The sequence below is a fragment of the Anolis carolinensis genome, unplaced genomic scaffold (assembly GCF_035594765.1).
Source record: "Anolis carolinensis isolate JA03-04 unplaced genomic scaffold, rAnoCar3.1.pri scaffold_9, whole genome shotgun sequence".
NCBI lineage: Eukaryota > Metazoa > Chordata > Lepidosauria > Squamata > Dactyloidae > Anolis > Anolis carolinensis.
In genome coordinates this window covers 6539102-6561465 of record NW_026943820.1, presented here as the reverse complement: position 1 = coordinate 6561465, position 22364 = coordinate 6539102, and the positions used below count along the sequence as shown (strand labels likewise).

The 22364-nt window shown below is 41.0% G+C and overlaps 1 long non-coding RNA gene across 1 annotated transcript; it reads right to left on the bottom strand.

The window, feature by feature from the left end:
- Positions 1 to 788: 788 nt before the first annotated feature.
- On the bottom strand, positions 789 to 5098 carry LOC134293651 (uncharacterized). Its single transcript, XR_010000593.1, has 3 exons — positions 4756 to 5098; positions 2625 to 2685; positions 789 to 2458 (listed from the first exon to the last, which is right to left on the bottom strand). It is a non-coding gene; the product is annotated as an uncharacterized LOC134293651 (long non-coding RNA).
- Positions 5099 to 22364: the final 17266 nt, after the last annotated feature.

The window sequence follows — 22364 nt, the reverse complement described above, 5'->3', positions numbered from 1 at the left end:
AAAGTGGTCACTGGTCAAAGTGGTCCCTGGTCAATATAGTCCCTGGACAAGAGGTTCCTGGTCAAAGTGGTCCCTGGTCAGTGCAGTCCCTGGTCCAGTGGTCCTTGGTCAAAATGATCCCTGGTCAAAGTGGTCCCTGGTCAATATGGCCCTTGGACAAGTGGTTCCTGGTCAAAGTGGTCTCTGGTCAAAGTGGTCCCTGGTCAAATGGTCCCTGGTAAAAGCAGTCCCTGGTCAAGTCGTACTTGGTCAAAGTGGTTCCTGGTCAAGGAGTCCCTGGTCAAAGCAGTCCCTGGTCAAGTGGTACTTAGTCAAAGTGGTCCCTGGTCAAATGGTCCCTGGTAAAAGCAGTCCCTGGTCAAGTCGTACTTGGTCAAAGTGGTTCCTGGTCAAGGAGTCCCTGGTCAAAGCAGTCCCTGGTCAAGTGGTACTTAGTCAAAGTGGTCCCTGGTCAAATGGTCCCTGGTAAAAGCAGTCCCTGGTCAAGTCGTACTTGGTCAAAGTGGTTCCTGGTCAAGGAGTCCCTGGTCAAAGCAGTCCCTGGTCAAGTGGTACTTAGTCAAAGTGGTCCCTGGTCTAGTGGTTCCTGGTTAAAGTGGTCCCTGGTCTAGTGGTTCCTGGTTAAAGTGGTCCCTGGTCAAAATGGTCCCTGATCAAGTCCTTCCTGGTCAAAAAAGGTTGGGAACCACTGGTATAAATGCATCCAAAGTTGCATTATGATTGGAGACATCTAGTACAAATGAAGCTACCTGAGACTTTAAGATTCATTGGATGTCAATGAAACCAACTGAGGTTTTAAGTTTATTTGTAATAATTAATTGCCATTCCATTTGAAGCATATTTATGCCTTTCACTTCTACTGAACACTTACTTTTAAAGGGTTTATTAAAAGAATTTCTTGAACATTGTTAAGCTTTGTTTTCCTTTGTACAGAGTAGAACCAACCTTTCCCTGCATTTAATATAAGAGCCATAAATTCCCTATTAAGATGGGCTGGTAGCAGCAGGCTCATCAAAATGGATAGTGCGATCATATCTGGAATTTACACAGGGCCCTATTCAATAAAGCATATTCTGCCCTCCCTGTGATGGAATCCTCCGGAGCTTTAAAGTCTTTCAAGTGGAATAAAGATGTTAAAGTAATGACAGTGAATGTAATGAGATTAAATGTAGTTGAGAGTTAAGGTAAATGGCCTTACATCAAAACGAATGTCGGAACAGAGGTTCCCGATAATGAAGACAAAGGAGATTATTGTGACTTTTTTGGCTGCACTTCCCCGAGTGAATGGTGGCCGCAGCAGGGGAGGAGAGACACCCAGCAGGAGCCTCACGGTCCGGCGAGATTTGTCACCAAAGAGCATTTGCAAGTTCTTTACCATCAAGGCATAAGGCAGAACTAGGGAAAAATCTTGACAGAACATAAACTGTTGCATTAAAAATAGCTCCGTTCCCGTCAAATATGAGCAATGGGTGCAACAGGATTCCTTGGCAGGGGTCCGGTGAATAGTCTCTAGGTTTTATACCTGATTTGAAATGATATGATATGATATTCTTGGGCCTGAAGACCTCTATTGCAATAGAGTTACCATATATACTCGAGTATAAGCCGACCCGAATATAAGCCGAGGCACCTAATTTTACCACAAAAAACTGGGAAAACATTGACTCCAGTATAAGCCGAGACACCAATAAAATTACATTTTAAATTTTTTTGAATCTTTACATCAAACTGTAATGACTGTTCAACTCTGATTAAATCATTATTTTCATTTTCTTCAATGTAAATGTGCTTATGTATCCTTTTAATAATAGTGAAATAATAAATCTAATACAGTAGAGTCTCACTTATCCAAGCTAAACAGGCCGGCAGAAGCTTGGCTAAGCAAATATCTTGGATAATAAGGAGGGATTAAGGAAAAGCCTATTAAACATCAAATTAGGTTATGATTTTGCAAATTAAGCACCAAAACTTCATGTTATACAACAAATTTGACAGAAAAAGTAGTTCAATACGCAGTAATATTATGTTGTAATTACTGTATTTATGAATTTAGCACCAAAATATCACAATATATTGAAAACATTGACTACAAAAATGGCTTGGATTATCCAGAGGCTTGGATAAGTGAGACTCTACTGTAATAATAATAATAAATGCAGTAAAATAATAAATGTAATAATAAACAGAGTAAAATAATAAATGTATTCATAATAATAACAATTATTGTTAGCTCCAGCTCCTGCCAACCTAGCAGTTCGAAAACATGCCAATGTGAGTAGATCAATAGGTACCGCTCCGGCGGGAAGGTACCGGTGCGCCATGCAGTCATGCTGGCCCCATGACCTTGGAGGTGTCTGTGGACAACGCTGACTCTTCGGCTTAGAAATGGAGATGAGCACCAACCCCCAGAGTCAGACATGACTGGACTTAACGTCAGGGGAAAACCTTTACCTTTTACCTAATAATAAAAATAGAGTAAAATAAATGTAAAAGTAACAACAATAATAGAGTAAAATAATAAATGTAATAATAATAATTAATAGAGTAAAATAATAAATGTAACAATACCGATAATAATACAGAAAAATAATAAATATACCATATATACTTGAGTATAAACCGACCTGAATATAAGCCCACCAGGACCCTCACCCGAGTATAAGCCGAGGAGGTTATTTTTCAGTCCTAAAAAAGGGATGAAAAACTATGCTTATTCTCGAGTATATACAGTAACTATCATTTCACAATTGTGTATATCCATGAAAAGCACAAAAACATTTCCCCTGCAGATATGCGGGTCACAATGCACTTTGAAGTTCACTGCTTTCCATCCTTTTGGGGGAGATGTTTTTAGATAGTTTTCAGATTTTTTTCCATCCAAAAGCAGCCCCCCAAACTCAAAAGTGGCCACTGATAGTCTAGAAATACCCCAATCATCCTCCCGAATGTGCCCAAAATGACAACCTGATGTGACACAATTCCATTTTCAAAAGTCCTGCAGTGTCATGGGGGAACCTTTGACACATCTCAAAGTCAATATGTCTAATTAGAGAAGAGTTAGAAGTCAGCAGTTACAGGCAGGCCTTTCTTAGTCCATATGTAGGGACCATAAGCCAGAAAAATAGTAAACTTTTGCCTGTGCATATGCCCCTCCCTTCCTGTGAGTTGGTGCCTTTCTCCAGGAAGTTCCAAAGGGAGAAGAAAGCTCACAGTAAACAAGTTAGGCCATTGGTATCACTTGTGCCAAGTAGGTGTGGAAGGTGAGGAAGACCCTCAGCCATTGGTCAATTTTAGATAAGCCGAGATATACATTCTTTGTTTGCTACACACATGTTGCGACGGCCATTTGCATGGTACGGCCTCACTAGAGTGGGTACCTACGGCTGTTTTGCCTCATCATCAGCTGTGATAACAATAAAAGGCTTGTTTATTGCTCTCTTGGAATTCTCTCCTTTACTTCCCCTCCGGGCTAGTCTTCAACAGATAAATCTGTTTCAGTGAAGATCAGCAGCAAACAAGGCCTCAGAAATAGTCAGGCCTCTCTGAGTACGGAGCCATCTTCTTTCCAGCCAGTACTCAGAAGACTCTCTCTCTCTCTCTCTCTCTCTCTCTCTCACACACACACAGAGAGAGAGAGAGAGAGAGAGAGAGAGAAACCTGTTCAAACCAATTCTCCAGCAGCAGGATAGCAACAGTTACAAACTACTGTATATACTCGAGTATAAGCCTAGTGTTTCAGCCCTTTTTTAAGACTGAAAAAGCCCCCCTCGACTTATACTCGGGTGAGGGTCCTGGTTGGCTTATATTTGGGTCAGCTTATACTCAAGAATATATGGTACATTTATTATTTTTCTCTATTATTATTGGTATTAATACATTTATTATTTTTCTCTAGTATTGTTGCTACTATTACATTTATTTTACTCTATTTTTGTTATTATTATTAATACATTTTTATTTCACTCTGATCTTATTATTATTGTTATTGCATTTATTATTTTACTCTATTTATTATTACTTGTATTATTCTCCTGTATTTACTATTATTATTATTATTACATGTATTATTTTACTCTATTATTATTAAAAGGATACATAAGCACATTTACATTGAAGAAGATGAGAATAATGATTTGATCAGAGTTGGACAGTCTTATCTTAAATTTGAGCTTTATGTAAATTTTCAAAAACATTTAACCTACTGATGCCTCAATGTAATTTTATTGGTATCTACTTTTATTTCTGAAATTTGCCACTCTTGGCTTATACTGGAGTCAATTTTTTCCCAGTTTTTTGTGGTAAAATTAGGTGCCTCGGCTTATATTCAATATTCAATGTAATTTTATTGGTATCTACTTTTATTTCTGAAATTTACCACTCTTGGCTTATACTGGAGTCAATTTTTTCCCAGTTTTTTGTGGTAAAATTAGGTGCCTCGGCTTATATTCGGGTCGGCTTATCCTCGAATATATACAGTAATTCCCAGGTCCTTGCAAACGCAGCCAATTGGCTCCATGCATTTCATTTTCCAGTTAACACACATATAGTATTCGTGCACACCATGACAAAAACTGACAACATACTTAAGTATTTTACTTCTCTGTTTCTTTTTCATTTGAACAGCAGCTCTGTATGTTTTCCCATGTTTTCAAGTGCCAGACTCAGGAACAATCTTCCCGTACATAGGAAGAAAACTCTGGCAGCTTCCAATATGACTTCCTGCAATGAATAATGTGGTTTTTTGGCTCCACTTACCACAAGCCATTGACCAGTGGATGGCATTCCAGAACATAATGGAATTGAAAGTATAATGACAGTCTTCTTAAAAGGTTGTGCTTTCATTGGATTTAGATCAAGGCTTTCCCATTGGTTGATGTGCCGGCAAAAAAGGAAACAAAAGGAAAAAGTAAAGAAGAAGAAAAGAGGAAAGTCAGATAAATAGCAACCTTCTTCGCTTCATGCCCCTGAACAGATAATGGAAAAATCTCTAAATATACCTGGCTGCTGAAGGTCTGGAATAGTGTACTGACTACATAGATCTGTGAAAACAAACACATGAAACCATGGCAACGCTAAAGACGCACGTTGGATTACCTTGAATCTTAGAAAGGCGAAAGAGTGCTGATTGAAATAAATGACGCATAATGGAACAGCAGGCAAGTTAGCACTTGGAGCATGCCGAGCTAGCCCAAGTTTGTAATTCTGAGAATATAAAGACTTATTTAGTTAAAAGTGTCTCTCTGTGTTGTAAAAAAAAGCTTTGTGAAGTCTATGGACGGACTCTGACAGCTCCAACTCAATTGAAATCATTTGCTAAATCACCACACCCAAATATTTGGAGGAGAGCGTCAATATCTCTGGTGCTTTGGAGAGTTCTGTGAAGTCCTTATTTGCTACTTCGTTGACTATGGCAATACTGAACAGAGGAAGTTAAGGGTTAGGGTTAGGGTTAGAGTTAAGAGTCCCTTCGGGGAGATGGAGGCAGGATATAAGAATAAATATTATTATTGACACAACGACAATGTATGACACAGAAAACAAGATAGATATGCTGGATTTCGTATCACAAAATCACAAGTCAAACACTTCCCAAGTGTTTAGGACTGTGTGATGTATTTTCGGATGATGCGTGCAGATCCCAGTAAGGTGGCCTTTTGCAGTTGGCAAATCGTAATTTTGTCAATTTCTATTGTTTCCAAAGACCAACTGAGATCTTTTGGCACAGCACCCAGTGTGCCGATCACCACCAGGACCACCTGCACTGGTTTCTGCCAGAGCCTTTGAAGTTCAATCTTGAGGTCCTGATAGCGGCTGAGTTTTTCCTGTTGTTTTTCATCAATCCGACTGTCACCTGATATGGTGACATCAATAATCCAAACTTTTTTCTTTTCCACAACTGTGATGTCTGGTGTTTTGTGTCCCAGAACCTTTTCAATCTGGATTCGGAAGTCCCACAGTATCTTTGCGTGCTCATTTTCCAATACTTTTGCAGGTTTGTGATCCCACCAGTTCCTTACTGCTGGCAGGTGGTACTTGAGGCATAAGTTTCAATGAATCATTTGGGCCACATAGTTGTGCCTCTGTTTGTAATCAGCCTGTACTATTTTCTTACAGCAGCTGAGGATATGATCAATGGTTTCATCCGCTTCCTTGCACAATCTGCATTTTTAGTCATCAGCTGATTTTTCGATCTTGGCCTTAATTGCCTTTGTTCTGATGTCTTGCTCCTGGGCTGCAAGGATCAGGCCTTCTGCCTCCTTCTTCAGGGTCCCATTTGTGAGCCATAGCCAGGTCTTCTCCTTATCAGCTTTTCCTTCAATTTTGTCAAGGAACTTTCCATGCAATGTTTTGTTGTGCCAGCTGTCAGCTCTAGTTTGTAGTGCGGTTTTCTTGTACTGATTCTTTGCTGTGCTTTGAGGAGTTTCTAATTTTTGACTTCAATCAAAGCAGGTTCTTCACTTTGCTTTACATATTTTGCCAGGGCATGTTCTTCTTCTTTGACTGCTTGTTTTACTTGAAAGAGTCCTCTGCCACCAGATCTTCTAGGCAGATGATGATGATGATGATGATGATGATTATTATTATTAAGGAAGTTTGTGGATTCCATTATTATCTCTCCATCATAATAATTAAGAACACTACTTTTTTGCCCTTTCAGTGATATTGCTTGGTGAGGCCCTCATCAAACAATATCACTGAAAGGGCAAAAAAAGTAGTGTTCTTAATTATCATGACGGAGAGATAACAATGGAATTCACAAACTTCCTTAACTTCCTCAGTGTTCAGTATTGCCTAGACACCAAAAAGTAAAGTTCTTCATCACGGAGCCAAAAAGTAATGGCATGGAACACAGATTGTGGCAAAGAGCCCAAGTGAAACTTTGCTTCAGTCCCAAGAATAAAAACGGTCTCCTCTTCCTTATTTACATTTGAAATATTCCGTGTTGTCAAAGTGTTTAACTCCGAGAGTAATTTAAGAAGCGAGGCCAACCAAGATGATCTCCCGCTGATTTAAAGAGCCTTAAAACTATCAAAAAGATTCATCTACTCGATGCAGGGAAAGACTTCATAGACCCCATTCATTGGAATTAGTTATGTGATTGAATTTCAATTCCGTTGCCTTCAAACAAAATTGAGCACGGAAGGCGTATTTAAAAAAGCAATGCCAGCAGGGTAGGGAACATACTTATTCTGGGTCATCTGAATTAAAACACACATATGCTAAAGACCAGGATGTACCCATCCCACAATATGAAAAAAAACCTCTTCTAAGTAAATAGATCCATTTATCTCCAGATGGAAATAGCAAGAGAGATAAATCACTGCTACATCTACAAAGGTGGGGACGGGAATAAACATGATGCTATCTCACTTTTTTCTTAAAGGAGTTGGGAATGATTTTCTGATTATTTCTCAAAGATTAGTGGGGATTTTTAATTATTGTTTTTCAAAGAGTAACGGGGATCATTGAATTGACAAATAATTTGCATAGCATACTAGCGCGTCAGCAAATAAGTAAATGCCTGTGATCCTTCAAGTTGTTGTTCGGGAAAAGGTTATCAAACTTTTGTGGTGAAGGGACCATAAGCCAGAAAATAGTAAACTTTTGCCTATGTCGCTTTTCCTCTGCATATGCCCTTCCCTTCCTGTGAGCTGGTGCCTTTCTCCAGGAAGTTCCAAAGAGAGAAGAAAGATCAGAGTAAACAAGTGAGGTCATTGATATCATTTATGTCAAGTAGGTGTGGAAGGTGAGGAAGACCCTCAGCCATTGGTCAATTTTAGATAAGCCAAAGGTATATATTCTTTGTTTGCTACGCACATGTTGCATAGTACGGACCCACTAAATTGGGTGCCTACAGCTGTTTGCCTTATCATCAGATGTGATAACAATAAAAGGCTTGTTTTATTGCTCTCCTAGAATTCTCTCCTTTACTTCCCCTCCGGGCTAGTCTCCAACAGTAGTTGTGTATAATACAGGAGCCACATCTTCTAATTTTTCACTTTTCCAATTTTTCATTTCTGTTTTTGCTCCACAACGAATCAGTGCTTCTATTGTGTTGTCGAAGGCTTTCATGACCGGACTCACTGGGTTGCTGTGAGTTTTCCAGGCTGTATGGCCATGTTCCAGAAGCATTCGTTCCTGATATTTCGCCCACATCTGTGGCAGCAAATTTCGTTATGATTTTACAAATTAAGCACCAAAACTTCATGTTTTGCAACAAATTGACAGATAAAACAGTTCAATACACTGTAACATTATGTAGTAATTACTTTATTTATGAATTTAGCACCAAAACATCACAATGTATTGAAAATATTGACTACAAAAGCATTGACTACTAAAAGGCGGGCTGCGCTGAATAATACAGAACGTTGGATAAGCGAAGGTTGGATAAGCGAGACTCTATTGTACTTCATTTAAGAACAAAAGAGCAAACACAAACAATTTCAAAATCTCTTTGCTTTTCTTTCTCTAGTCTTCGTTTTGCAGAGGCAAACATTATTTATGTCACCGCGGAGGAATGCAAATATCGTAATTTTCCCTTGCATGATGAATATAGAGGAGCCCATGTAGGATTTATTGCAGCATTCCAAACATTATATATTATTTATGGAAAATATAATTTACACATTTCGGCGCCTGCACACGACGGCTTGTTGAACTGTTTTCAGCACGGAAGTTAAAATAATTGGTTGCGTTGACGGGAAAGCTTCCTTCCCTCAACTCTTTAGGACTTTTTGTTTTTACAATTAAACCAAAATATAAGAAAGTTTCTTTAATTAGTATACAGCTGCATCAAGGAGAGAGTCCATTTCCTGCAATAAAAGCATCCTGATGTTTTTCAGTGTCTAAGCAACCCTGAGCGAATTCAACAAGGCAGCAATAAACCTGTAATTTCAATTGTTCTTTCTTTCTTTCTTTCTTTCTTTCTTTCTTTCTTTCTTTCCTGAATTGTGTTGTGAGTTTCAGCAAATCCTCCTCTCTCCACCTCGCTGCCATAGGCTAATAGTCTGTAACAAAGCTTACCTTCAAAAATGTCAGGCAAAATGAGAAAAAGCAACATCACAGAGGAGAAAGCTGGCCTTCGTCAAATCCGGTGGGGCCGGCTCACATTTTCTTTAGGGTCCGTGGCTCCCTCCTTCCAACAAAATTGAATCAAAAGCCCGCAGTAAATTACATCACTGTCTTGTCCTTCATTACTCATTACCCAAAGAAAGATGACATAGTGGCTTGAGAGAACCTGCTCATACATGAAGAAATATAATTGCACTTCGCCCAACTCCTTCCGATTGCTCGGTTGCCCAGAATCCCTTATGGCAGTAGTTCTCAACTTGTGGGTCCCCAGATGTTTTGGCCTTCAACTCCCAGGAATCCTAACAGCTGGTAAACTGGCGGGTATTTCTAGGAGTTGAAGGCCAAAACACCTAGGAACCCACAAGTTGAGAACCACTGCCTTATGGTTAGTAGCCAGCTGACCGAGAGGTCATGAGTTCGAAGCCAGCCTGGGTGGGTGTTGCACCTCAGCACTGGTTCACCTTGCTCTTAACACACACCCCACCACGGCAGACTTGGTTTTTTCAGTTTATTGATAAAAGATAACAAAATCTTAACAAAAAGCAGTAAAGAAAGCAGTAATCCAATTGCCAAGGCAATCTACAGAATATAGTTCAAAGTCTCTAATATAGCAAATTAGTCCTGAAAAACAAGCTAGCATGAACTACAAAATACAATCCAAACACAGAATCTAGGCAGGAACAAAAGCAAGAATATTTTTCCATGAGCAAAGACAAGGCTGGAATTAAGCTTCCAAAATCAACATTGCTTCATCTGAAATCTTTCCCTGTTTCTCCCTATTTAACCATGCTTACAAGCTATTAAAGCATTCCTCTGACCTTGAGTTCCCACACGTTTACTAGCTATTCTCTCAGAATGCCTGGGACGATGAACTCTTAACCTTAACCTTGTATCTCCATCTAAGGAAGACTCCTCTGACTCGCTTCCCAAGCCACCTGGACTTTGTTGATGTTCTAAATCTTGTGCAAGGTCACCCTTATCACTAACGTCAGCTTCCCTGCTAGTCTGCGGCCTTTCTGACAATTCAGAGCTTTCAACATTTTCTTGATCAGCCTGCATTTCTGACAATTCAGAGCCTTCAACCTTTCCTTGGTCAACCTGCATAAACCCAAATCCCCTTTCATCATCAGACTGAACCACAACAGTTGGATTGAGCACACGACCATTAAATAGCCTAGCTCGTTGTTGACTTAAGCAACCCAAAAGACAGTTGCATCTGTCGAGTAGGAAATTTAAGTACCACTTTTTTGCTGGGAGACTAATTTAACCAATTTACGACACCATAAAAATGTCCAGCAGCGTGCAGAAGAATGAGGAAGTACTCCATCAAAGACTCGGTGTCACAGTGGATGATGAAGCAGTAGCTCCCCCTGTGGCCGGAATCAAGCATAGCCTCATGAAGCTGGAAGCTGGAAAATGTTAAATTGTCCCTGTATGCCGTATGTCTAATGACATTGCATGTTTGCCACGTGTGTACATTGTGATCCATCCTGAGTCCCCTTCAATGTGAGAAGGGCAAAATATAAATACTGCAAATAAATAAATAAATAAATAGATTAATGGGAATCATGTGGACCTCCTAATGAGGATGGACTCCAAGTCCTAGCAGCCCTAAGAAGAAGAAGCCAGTGGCGAAGAGTATGGGTGTTGCAATCTACCAAAAAACTCTAGGGCCATATGGTTTTCAATGTCAATGAAGGTCCTCCTGAGAGCAAAGTTATTGAAAATTATTGGGACTGGCATTCATCAGGACCATGGGTGGAACTTGTGTGACCCTCCATGTGCTATGGCATTGCGACTCCCACCGTTCTTCCCTATTGGCCACACTGGCTAAGGTTGTGTTGTCGGAGGCTTTCATGTCTGGAATCACTGAGTTGCTGTGAGTTTTTCGGGCTGTATGGCCATGTTCCAGTAACATTCTCTCCTGATGTTTCACCTGCATCTGTGACTAGCATTCTTCAGAGCTTCTGTTTACAATGAAATAAGTGGAATATATATACGTGTTTGTGTGTGTATATATACACGTTTCACCTGCTTCTGTGGCTGGCATTCTTCAGAGCTTCTGTTGACAATGAAATAAGTGGAATGTGTGTGTGTGTGTGTGTGTGTGTATGAATGAATATAATGTATCTGTGGAATGTCCAGGGTGGGAGAAATACCCCTTGTCTGTTAAAGTGTGAATGTTTTAGTTAGCCACAGCCATATTTTACTGACTCTATTTAATAGAGCTAGCTTTTATTAATTTTATATGTTCAGTTTTATCTAATGTTATTGGTTTTATATATTCTTGTATTCATTCTATAGTTTTATGGCACCACTCTCATCCAAGTACTAACCCAGCCTGATTTTGCTTAGCTTCCAAGGTTAGACAGGATCTTGTACTTTTCAATATTTGACCTGGTTCTTAGCTTTATTTTTGTAGCTCAATCAGATTTCGCACATAGAACCCAAACCTTTTCAGCTGCCTGACTGTTAACAATGTCCACTCCTTCGTTTCTATTGGAATTGTCTGGTTTCTCTGTTCCATGTGCTCAGCACAGTACATTTTGAATGGTGATCAAATGTTCCATGTGCATTATAGAGAATATTTTATGCCAAAAAAAAAATCGCCGGAGTTCAAAACGTTCCCCTGGTGTGTTGCATTGATTTATGGAAGCACACAATACAACATGCCACATTTATTGAATAACTAACGCGTGGGGCTACAGTATTTGCTCCACTGAAAAGATGTTAAGTGTCAAGTGTGTGTTTTTTTCCCCTTCCCTTTGGGACTTGCTACGATCTTTTCTCAAAGAAAAAAAAATACTCGGGCTGAGATCATACATTGATTTTCTAGACAGTAAACCTCCGCCAAGCATTCCTCTCTGCATAGGTGCCCTAACTGTTGGCTACCAATGCATCTCCACATGGCCATCTACATAGCTGGGAAAGGGCCAGCACTAAACCTCCTGGACTATTTAAGGATCTTTAGGGTGATTCTGGGCATGTTGTTACAGAAATACTTGTGAAAAATGATTGACTACGGGAGCGTCTACACTGTAGAATGAATGCAGTTTGGCACCACTTTCACTGTCATGACTGAATGCTATGGAATCTGCAGAGTTGCAGTTTCACAAGGTCTTCAGTCTTCTCTGCCAAAGAGTTCTGGTGCTTCTAGAAACTACAAATTATGGAATTCAGGTCAGAAGTCCAGCCTGGTGATGAGTTCCAGATGCAGCCTGTCACGGATGAGAACCAAGGAAACATTCCCATGGGAAATAAGGAGCTTGATCTGCTTAGGTTCAGGTGCAAGATAATGGTAATGAGGAGTTTGGCCTTGATGGTCAGGGCGAGTCTGAAGGCCCATTGCTCTCTCGGGCTGATGGTTTACAATGGAAAGGAATGCCACAGTGAAGTCTTAGATTAGCTGGGAAAAGGGAGGCCAGTGAAGGGGAAAAGAATGCATTTTTTGGTTGCTTTTAAAACAGTGTGTTGAAGGGCAAATCTTTGTCAAAGCAAATTCTAGCTTCATCAGGGTGGATGATCTATGTCTTCATGCTACTTCTGCTTTGGATATATTCTTGTTTGTGAATCCTGGTAACCTTTGGATTTGTATATCTTTGGGAATGGACTATTGCTTCTTGTCTATGGATTATTGGATTTACTGACTCTATTTTGCAACTACTTTTGGAGCTATATTTCTGCCTGCTTTGATAATATATACATTCTGCTTTTGCTCAATAAAATTACCAAAGACTATATATTGGGAGGTACCTGGTGTCTACAACAAGGTGAACTAGTCTGAGGTGAAACACCATCCTCCTGGCATAAGGACGGAGCCATTCATACTGTCCTTATGCTGGGAGGATGGCAAGGCACATGGTGGCTGAGAGTGCTCCAGAGGGCTCTCAGCCACCGCATGCCTTCCTCAGGCCATCCTCTTGGCATAAGAATGAGGCCGCTCGTACCATCCTTATACTAAGAGGAGGGCGGGACAAACAGTGGCTGAGAGCATTCCAGAGGGCTCTCAGCTTCTATGTGCCTTCCTCCCCCATCTTTTTGGCATAAGGAGACGTCGGGCTGCTGTGTCCTTCTGCCAAGAGGAGAGGGAAAATGAGGAGGGCCTGAGATAAGCACCCATGGATCCACATCCGGCCCCCGGGCCTTAGTTTTCCCATACCTGATGTATACACGTTTCCCATTTTTAATGATAGAACCAATTAGGAAATTACATTTATAACCCAGTAACTAAAATCGTGTTACATAGTGCTGCTATTGTTGTTGCTGTCATCATCATCACCATTATTATTATTATTATTATTATTATTATTATTATTATTATTAGGAGCCCCCGGTGGTGCAGTTTGTTAAAGTGCTGAGCTGCTGAACTTGCAGACCGAAAGTTCGCAGGTTCGAATCCAGGGAGCCGAGTGAGCTCCTACTGTTAGCCCCAGCTTCTGCCAACCTAGCAATTAAAAAAAATGCAAATGTGAGTAGATCAATAGGTACCGCTCCGGCGGGAAGGTAACGGCGCTCCATGAAGTCAAGCCAGTCACATGACCTTGGAGGTGTCTACGGACAACGCCGGCTCTTCAGCTTAGAAATTGAGATGAGCACCAACCCCCAGAGTCTGACACGACTAGACTTAATGTCAAGGGGAAAAACATTACTATTATTATTATTATTATTATTATTATTATTATTATTATTATTGTTATTATTATTATTATTACGTAGCAAACAAGATAGACATGCTGGATTTCATATCACAAAATCACAAGTCGAACACTTCCCAAGTGTCTAGGACTGTGTGATGTATTTTCGGATGATGCGCGCAGATCCCAGTAGGGTGGCCTTTTGCAGTTGGCAGATATTGATTTTGTCCATGTCTATTGTTTCCAAATGCCAGCTGAGTGAGATCTTTTGGCACGGCACCCAGTGTGCCCATCACCACCGGGACCACCTGCACTGGTTTCTGCCAGAGTCTTTGAAGTTCAATCTTGAGGTCCTGATTGCAGCTGAGTTTTTCCTGTTGTTTTTCGTCAATGCGACTGTCACCTGGGATGGCGACATCAATGATCCAAACCTTTTTCTTTTCCACAACTGTGATGTCTGGTGTGTTGTGTTCCAGAACTTTGTCAGTCTGGATTTGGAAGTCCCACAGTATCTTTGCGTGTTCATTTTCCACAACCTTCACCTTTATTATTATTATTATTATTATTATTATTATTATTATTATTATTACTATTTTATTATGACACAGCAAAAAAAATAGATACACTGGATTTCGTATCACAAAATCACAAGTCGAACACTTCCTAAGTGTTTAGGACTGTGTGATGTATTTTCGGATGATGATGATGATGATGATGATGATGATGATTATATTTGGATGCCAAACTAGGTCTAATGAAATCAATAGTCAAAGATTTTTTTAAAAAATCTTCCTTCCTTTCCAGGTTGTGCAATCCAGTTCTTTATTATTTCTGAAGAGAAGCCAAGAATATTTTCCTTGCTTCATTTTGGAGGGTTTTTTTTTTAAGAGGGGGGATGATTTGGCTCAGCTTCATCCCCTGTAGGTTTCAATGAAGGAAAAGGTAGGCACTTGAAATTAAAAAGAGAGAGAGGGAGAACGAGGGAGAGCGAAAGAGAGAAAACCCTTCTAATTTCCTGTGTGTAAAATGAAAAGGAGGAGGGAGAGAGGCTGGGCTAATTTCCAGGCTCACATCTGTGTGCTTGAGACACCGACACCGAGAGAAGCAGTTTTAATTAATGTGGAGGGAAGGCAGAATCTATACTGTAGATTATGACTTAGCGCTGGTAAAGAAAAAAGCCGGTGTGTTATTTGCTTTGGTTTTGTCCAACAAGCCCAACTCCTTTCACTTCCAGGAAAGGAAGTAATAAGTGTTTACATTATTTGCACTCCAAGGCTTTTCCCTGACACCAAATGCCTTGAACAGAACTGGCTCATGAATGCAAAGAAAGATGCAGGGATGTCCATGTATTTCTATGGAGTTGGATGCGAATTAGACACTAGAATTATTGAATCATAGAGCTGAAGGGCCATCCACTAAGGTAAAGGTTTTTCCTTGACATTAAGTCTAGTCATGTCCGACTCCGGGGGTTGGTGCTCATCTCCATTTCTAAGCCAAAGAGCCAGCGTTGTCCATAGACACCTCCAAGGTCATGTGGCCGGCATGACTGCATGAAGTGCTGTTACCTTCCTATTGACCTACTCACATTTGCAGGGTTTCGAACTGCTAGGTTGGCAGAAGTTGGGGCTAACAGCGGGAGCTCACCCCACTCCCTGGATTCAAACCGATGACCTTTCAGTCAGCAAGTTCAGCAGCTCAGCAGTTTAACCCGCTGCGCCACCCGCTGTGCTCCATCCAGTCCAACCCCATTATTCTACCATGCAGGAAGACACAATCAAAACCCTCCCTAAAGATGGCCATCCAGTCTCTGCATACAAGACTCTTCTATACTCTGAGACAAGATTTTGTACTGCCTAACATCTCTTACCATTAATGTTTAAGTGCAATATTTTCCCTTGCAGTTTGAATCCATTGCTTTGTCTCCTATTCGCTCCAGTTCGTTTTCATGGTTTCCTCCTTTCTGTTGAAATTGTCCACATGCTTGTGGATTTCAGTGGCTTCTCTGTGTAATCTGACATGATCGTTGTTGGAGAAATGAACAAAAACTGGCTCTCAGTATTTTTAAAAACTCCAAAATCAGAACAGTAAATAAAGAACAACACTCTGAAAACAGAGGAATTCCAGACATGAATCAATCATGCTCCCCCTCTATTCTGCCTTGGTCAGACCACACCTGGAATCACACTGTGTCCAATTTTGGGCACCGCAATTGAAGGGAGATGTTGACAAGCTGGAAAGCGTCCAGAGGAGGGCAACTAAAATGATCAAGGGTCTGGAGAACAAGCCCTATGAGGAGCGGCTTAAAGAGCTGGGCATGTTTAGCCTGCAGAAGAGAAGGCTGAGAGGAGACATGATAGCCATGTACAAATATGTGAAGGGAAGTCATAGGGAAGAGGGAGCAAGCTTGTTTTCTGCTGCCCTGCAGACTAGGACACGGAACAATGGCTTCAAACTACAGGAAAGGAGATTCCACCTGAACATCAGGAAGAACTTCCTCACTGTGAGAAGGGCTGTTCGACAGTGGAACTCTCTCCCCGGGGCCGTGGTGGAGGCTCCTTCCTTGGAGGCTTTTAAGCAGAGGCTGGATGGCCATCTGTCGGGGGTGCTTTGAATGCGATTTCCTGCTTCTTAGCAGGGGGTTGGACTAGATGGCCCATGTGGTCTCTTCCAACTCTACTATTCTATGATTCTATGAATCAGGGGGCAGCTAACGACACTGAACAAAGGAATCCCCCAGGTCAGGACATGAAGCTTGCAAGGTCATTTAATGCTAATCAAGGTGATTAATTACAACATTCACACTGGCCTTCAACAGACAAGAGTCCTTTCCCCCATCCTGGACCTTCAACAGATATATAAACCTTCCTTGCTTAGTTTTTCCATATACCTCACCGCCTCTGAGGATGCCTGCCATAGATGTGGGTGAAACGTCAGGAAATAATGCTTCTGGAACATGGCCATACAGACTGGAAAACACACAACAACCCTGTGATTCCGGCCGTGAAAGCCTTCGACAACACATTTTCACTGTCATGGTTTGCTTGACTAAGGTGTGCCTACCTGTTATGAAGTGGACCAGAAGATAATTACTATCTATCTGTCTATCTGTCCTACTCTACAGGGTTGTTGTGATGATTGTTGCAGCAGGGAAAAGCCATATACATTACCTGGAGTATTGCCGAAATAGGGACTACATCTGTGATGAATGAGTGTTTTTCCCCAGACAATAAAAGAAGACCTTGTGTACTTAGACTGAAAAGGCGCAACTTAATAGATTGCATTATGTTCACACAACGATTCATTAATTTCATTCTACAGTTCGACGGCGGAGATAATAAATGTTTAACACAACGGCGTCTTACTCCCGCTGCTAAGAAATTATGCAAATCCCACTTCGTCTCCCCTCTTTTTTAAAAAAGCACATGAGTAATTTGAGCAAAAAAAGAGAGATTGAAGACAAGCTTTCGCCAACCTGGAATCCTATACACCATACTATAAACTCCGTAATCTCTAAGTAGCATAACCATGGAGCATGGGTGTGTCTACACAGCAGAATGGATGCAGTTTGATATCACTTAAACTGCCATGGTTCAATGCTATGGAACCCTGGGAGTTGCAGTTTGGTGAGGCACCAGCACTCTGAGGCAGAAAAAGCTAAAAATTTTGTAAAACTTCAGCTCTCATGATTCAATAGCATTGAGCCAAGGCAAGATAAAGTGGTGCCAAACTATATTCATTCTACAGGGTAGTCCCAGAGACAACAGAAGCTTTTGACCAGTTTAAGCTTCACAAGGAAGAAGATTGAGACAGTTTACGAGCACCAGCTTCTAAACCATCGCTTTGCATCAGAGGCAAAATACTTTCAAGGACTCCAGAGAGATTACAAATCTCCTTTTGTAATGTATTGTCCTAAGCTATCTTATAATAGTCCTGGGTGGAGTTAACCCTTTATTCATCTTGTTTTCAGTAAACTCATTTTGGTTATCTTTTCACCTTGCCTAAAGTGCCTCTGTATGTTAAGGGTCTTGAACTTGACAGAAGGTATACAGATAGCTCCCGAGTAAAGTCAGACACTATAGTTTTTCCCAAAGGCTCGGGCATGCCATCACACATTCACTAAGTGCACTAATGCAGAGAAATTGAAAGAATCCCAGAAACCAGCGTTGACAAGACATATGATGAAACTTCAGGATAATGCTAAGCTGAACTAACTTGTTACGGTTTTTGTGTTATGTAGTGAAATGTTTAATTCATTGTTGCTATGTAAGTGTATGTATTTGCTCAGGTAAGCATTCCAGTAGTTAAGTGGTTAATTGCAGAGAGCCCTGATTTATGGCTAAAAGGGCAAAGCATCAAGTCTTCTGTTTGTGCTACGTAACAGGAAGATATGTCATAGATTGTGGAATGTGGTTTCGGTTCACTGATAAGAGACACAAAGAGACTCCATGATTTGATCTTGCCGAAGCAAGATGTATCAGAGCAGCTCTGGCTGTTTACTTTGTAAATACCTGTAAATAAAGATATATAGCCACTGGGATCAGCAGATAAGATCGGCTATGCTGTCGTGTTTGTTGGTGCCGCTTGGTAGTTACTAAGTTGTCTAATGGCTGAGGAGGGGAACTACCTCATAAATCATTCAGGACGCCGGTTTCCTGACATAACTAACAGTGTTTTTTTAAAAAAACCTGTAGAAAATGTTAAAGAGAAATGGAATTTAGTAACTGAGTACATAAAGACGAAGCAGGGCCTGGTATTAACTAGCTCTCAAGAGTGGCAGGTAATAAATAAAATTTATTATTATTATTAATAGTAGTAGTAGTCATCGTCGTTGTTACAATCCAGGCAGCAAGAGCACCAAAAACCAACACTGAGGCCAATAATCTTTTAATATCTTTATTAAAGCAAATAGTAATCTAAAAATGAATTGGTGGAAAAGTTGAGCAAGCAATAGCCTTTTAAGAAAAGGTATAAGATTGTCCAGAAATGTCAAGGAATATGTCCAGTAACAGAGTCCAAAGTCCAGATACCGAAACACACTCAAACTGAAACAGCATTTGAGTGGGGAATCAATTCGACAAGCAAGCAACACAAACGGGGTTCAAATGTTCATGAATAGTTCTTAGAAGCAAGGCAGGAACTTGAGAACGTAGAAATAAAACTTGGTACTTGAAACAACAGAGAAGCAGATGCAGTCCCGGTCCCAAGGGGCCTTCCTCTCCAGAGTTCCCAAGGGAACGGCTTCTAGCAAGAATCTCCATGCTCAGCCAGGCGGGCGCTTCTCCTCCGCGATTGTTTCTGAGATCTTTCTTCGTTTAGATAGCGTCTCCTGTTGAAGGACACGGATTCTGGAGAGCTTAGGACATCTGGTGGGAGAGTGGAGTTATCTTCCACATTTTCCCTTTCAATTAGAGCTGGCTGTGAATTGTCAACAATCAGCAGCTGCAGATTCGTTGGGTCAAGCTGACTCGGAGAAATATCAACATAGTCCTCATCCTGGTCGGAGGCGAACCCGGAGTCAGGTACCGAGGCCAATGGTAGCTGGGATCTAATAGTCGTCATTGTCGTCGTAGCATTTTTCTGAATGAAGCAGAGTTTTTGAGGATTGGGACACCTGTGGGGATACCAAGGTGCTTGTTTATAAAGTTATTGTCCTCCTAAACCTGTTATATGCCTGCAAAACGTGGACTGTCTACAGATGTCACACTCAACTCCTGGAAGAATTCCATCAGCGTTGCTTCCAAACAAATCCTGCAAATCTCTTGGGAAGACATGCAGACAAATGCCAGCATGCTGGAAGAAGCAAAGACCACGAGCATTGAAGCAATACTCCTATGCTATCAACTCTGCTGGACTGGCCACATTGTCCAAATGCCTGATCACCGTCTCTCAAAGCAGTTACTATACTCTCAACTCAAAAACGGAAAATGGAATGTTGGTGGACAGGAAAAGAGATTTAAAGATAGGCTTAAAACTAATCTTGAAAACTGTGGCATATACACCAAGAACCAGCTCTTGTGCACTCTAGCTGGAGGTCAGCTGTGACCAGCAGTACTGTGGAATTTGAAGGGGCACGAATGGAAGGCGAAAGGGAGAAATTTGCCAAGAGGAAGGTGTGTCAACCCTGACCGGGACTGCATTCCAACTGGAAACCGATGTGGAAGAACATGTGGGTCAAGAATAAGATTCCACAGCTATCTACGCATCGACTGCCAAGACACTACACTTGGAAGGCCATCATACTCGAACAACGAGGGATCGACTAAGTAATTAGCCCCAAACCAGCTTGAAATGAAAATAAAATGCTCACCTAAAAAAATATGGACATTGGACAGATAAGAAGTTTTCACTTTCAGAGAAAAGCCTAATGTCCTGGCAGTGAAGAAGGCAAAAAAAGGAAAAGAGAAATGATAGAAATAATGTTTACATTGTGGAAATTATGGATTTGTTGAGAAACAAAAGAAAGCCATTGTCTGGCCACTTTCCAGAGACCCAGTTTTATAAAAAGAAAAGGAGGGAAGAAAGAGGTTAAAGATGGGGGAAATTATCAAGGGAAGGGACACAAATTATTGCAAGGGGATGCGGAGGCAAGAAAAACACAGTCACACGTTGCACTGTAAATTAAAGCCATTTATATGGTACCTCCGGTTCCCAAATCCAAAGGGGAAAAGCTTAGTCAGCAATGGGCGATGCCATTTGTCACGACTGGGATAATTCCCTCGGCATGGGATCTATTTATTAATTTTCCGACATTGCTTTTTCCTTTCTTTGTTTACCATTGAATTTAGTTTGTTTTTTTTTAAAAAAAACTGCTTATTGAAATATTACACTGGTTCTTGAGAGATTGAGGTCAAGCTCTTCAGTCTTGAAAATACACACCCTGACACTATGATTAACTTTATGGTTCTTGATGTTCATCATGGCCTTTTCATCTTGGGAATAACATACACACAGAGGGTCCAAACCAAAGCTTGGGAAATGGTACTTTTTGGACTACAACTCCTTTGATTCCCAATGATCATACTAGCTGGGAGGATTTTAAGAGTGCTTTCGGTGCTTTCCTCCCGCTCGTGGGATGAAGTCCTCAGTTCCAACATTAGTCTGGGTTGGACAAGAAGCAAGGCCTCTACTTTAGTGTAAAGTGGGCTCAGAATGTGGGCCATCAGATTCAGTTAAAAAGCTGGGAGAAGATATGGAACCAGGGCCTCAGATATACGAATTCATATGATTGGGGCCGGGCTGTGGTGCAGCTGGCTAGTAACCAGCTGCTATAAATCACTACTGACCGAGAGGTCATGAGTTCGAAGCCCGGGTTGGGTTAAGCCTCCAACCATTAATAGCCCCGGCTTGCTGTTGACCTATGCAGCCCCGAAAGACAGTTGCTGTCAGGGGATGATGGGGTGCAGAGTGAATTCCAAAATTCATCATCCCGGTCTCACCTCCTTCTCCAGACTGTATTCCCATGCTGAGAAACAGCACTGGTCAAACAAACACTCCAGCAGACGAAGTCCAACTGTTGATTAACTTTATTTACATGTCTATTTACAGTTTGCATTTCTCGGCTTCAGAGCATAGCATTCATAGTCCATCTTCAGCGAATGCTCAAGCCGAACTCCCCAGAGATAAGATAACAACATTCCTCAGTCCGGAGGAAGTTCCAACCCTCAAAGGCCGGGAATCAAACCTCATAGGTCACAGTAATCACAACAGGCTGTCAGTCAAAACTAGCCTGCTGTTAACTATTTCATTGCTGAAAATACACACTCTAGCTCATCAGCAGTAAACACTTGATTTACATTTCATACAAATACAACCATACTCCAACAGTTGCATCTGTCAATTAGGGAAATTTAGGGACGCTTTATGCGGGAGGCTAATTTACAACACCATAAAACTGCCAGCAAAACACGAGGAAAGGAATGCGGAAGTACAGCCACTACTGGACGGTGAAGCAACAGCTCCCCCTGTGGCCGGAATCGTGAAGCTGGAAAAATGTTTTTAAAAAATGCCTCTGAGTCTGTCTAATGTATGTTGTTTGTCTGTTGGCATTGAATGTTTGCCATATATGTGTCCATTGTAATCTGCCCTGAGTCCCCTTCGGGGTGAGAAGGGCGGAATATAAATACTGTAAATAAATAAATAAAATAAATCTGTGAGAGAACTGGCTAAAGATGCAATACATCTTTACATCTTTACACCCCCTACATCTTATAGGGGGTACATTACCCCCTATAAAATTTCCCAGTGCTATAAAAATTCTTCTAATACATGTTGGAAGTGCAAATATTAGACTGGGATTTTTACCATATGTGGTGGACTTGCCCAAAAGCCCAATTATCCTGGAAAGTTATAAATGAAGCTATACAATCAATTCTTAAGATAAAGATTCACAGGGAACCGGAATACTTTTTATTGGGAATGTTTGACATTGATGATGACAAGAACAAAGAGATTCTGTTCAACTATCTGACTACAGCCACGAGGATAACATATGCTAGGGTTTGGAGACAAAAGGAGATCCCAAAAAAGGAGGATTGGTTAAACAAAGTTATAGAGATAATGAACATGGATAGACTCACCTATTGGTTATCCCCAAATCAAGGTTTACCAAAGAAAGAAACAAATTGGGACCTGGTAAAGGACTATTTAAAACAGATG